The sequence below is a fragment of the Fragaria vesca genome, linkage group LG7 (assembly GCF_000184155.1).
Source record: "Fragaria vesca subsp. vesca linkage group LG7, FraVesHawaii_1.0, whole genome shotgun sequence".
Classification (NCBI taxonomy): domain Eukaryota; kingdom Viridiplantae; phylum Streptophyta; class Magnoliopsida; order Rosales; family Rosaceae; genus Fragaria; species Fragaria vesca.
The window spans coordinates 7,978,216-7,980,295 of NC_020497.1; positions in this window are offsets into that span (position 1 = coordinate 7,978,216).

The following is a 2,080-nucleotide window of genomic DNA, read 5'->3' on the forward strand; positions in this document are numbered from 1 at the left end:
ATAAGGTTTAGCCGACGAAACAGACTATATTTCGTCGGCTATAGTTATTTTTTAAATTTTTTTATAAGGTTTAGCTAACGAAACATACTATATTTCGTCGGCTATAGTTTAGGAAAAAATTTTTATTACAGACTTTAGCCGACGAATAACTTAATTGTTTCGTCGGCTAAAGTCTGGGAAGAAAACCGACGACATGTTTTTCGTCGGCTAAACTGCGGGACTATAACCGACGAAATTTTTTTTTTCGTCGGCTAAAGTCATCACAGACGACATTTTCCCGACGAAATCTTAGCCGACGAATTAAGCTAACAGGCCGACGAAAATTTTTCGTCGGCTAAAGTGCTTGTCCTAGTAGTGACTATGCACATGGAATAGTGAGTTTATCTTTTAGTTCTTATCCTTTATCCCTGATTTTGTTAATAATGACAACATGGAAGACTAATGAACTCAGTTTGCACTACATGTTTTTATGCAGATTAATAGATCTTCGGTGATGCAAAATCATATGCCTTTCAAAGTCTACAATTGTAATATGGAGTATGGCAAGGAAAGCTAGCTATAGCTGGTTTAATACAAAGACTGCATGATATTACATTTGTAGATTTGGTAAAGTACACTACTGCAACTTCAAAGTTCTTTATATGATCTGCACTTTGATGTAGTACGTCGACGGTTCATGTTTTACTTTAGCAAATTAAGTTCATGTATTTTGTCAGAATTTGTGTCTTAATAATATGCATCCTTCTATGAAACTGTATTGTCACTATATAATTGATGTCCAAGATTAAATAAGAAATAGAATCTTTTAGTATATGTATATGATATATGTACGTACCAAAAAGGGTTCAAAGTAAACTGGTATATGAAAAAAAAAATGCAAATAAAAATGCTAAGAAAGATATGCATATGAATGCATAACGAAAAAGACAAAACGCATGCGCGTGCAGAAAGGCTAGTTATTACTGAAGATAATTTCTCGATCGAGTACATATTTATGACTTCTACAAATGTCATGAAATCACTTTTTACCTTTTGAAATCATCAACCCTATTTGGGGATAAGGCTAGGGTGTGTTAATGCATGTCATGCATCAACTATGTTATAAAGTTGTAAAATAAGTCTTAAAAGTAGTAATATTAGTCCTCAAAGTTGTAATGTGAGTCCTTAAAGTTGTAAAATTTTAGTTACAACATTAGTCCTCAAATGTCATTAAAATGGTAATTGAGTCCTCAAAGTTGTAACAACTTTTCTTTTATTACTTTGAAGACTCAATTATCATTTTAAGCACACATTTTACCACTTTAACGACACATGAGGACTAATATTGTAATTAAGTTTTTTACAACTTTTAGGACTCATATTACAACTTTGAGAACTCGTGTTACAACTTTATAACATAGTTGATGCATGACATGCATTAACTCATTGTAGAATTTTCCTTTGTGGGTGATATCTACTTCTTTCACTCCCGTTCTAGAATTGATAAGGTTGAATTCAGGTGAGGTGTGATCCTCCCAAGACAAATCCAAGTATGGTGTTGTTCAAAAATATCCTAATACGGTGGATCCTCCGTTCCTCCTTGAGGCAGATCCAGTAAGTTGGAAACTTTAAATCTCCTCGAAGTCGATCATTTTCATGCATGAAAGGATTTTGGATAAGTTGATAGAACAACAATTCTGAGCCAAACCTGATCGAGCACTAGCACCTGCCACGACTAATTTTGGGACAATGCCAAAGGGCCAAGCAATTGTATGAATATGTCATTAGTTGAAATGAACAAGGCAGATCCAGTAAGTTGGAAACTTGGAATCTCCTCGAAGTCGATCATTTTCATGCATGAAAGGATTTTGGACACGAATAATTTTGGGACAATGCCAAAGGGCCAAGCAATTGTATGAATATGTCATTAGTTGAAATGAACAAAAAAGTATTTCGATGCCGGGTTCGAACTCTGAAATTCTCAACCTTTAAATTTTTATGAGCTACACCGGATGGATGTGATACAATTCAATCTGCAAAATACTTAATTAAACATAGGTTCACATCACATGAATGGATCGTCCTCGTCAAGCTTCAAATA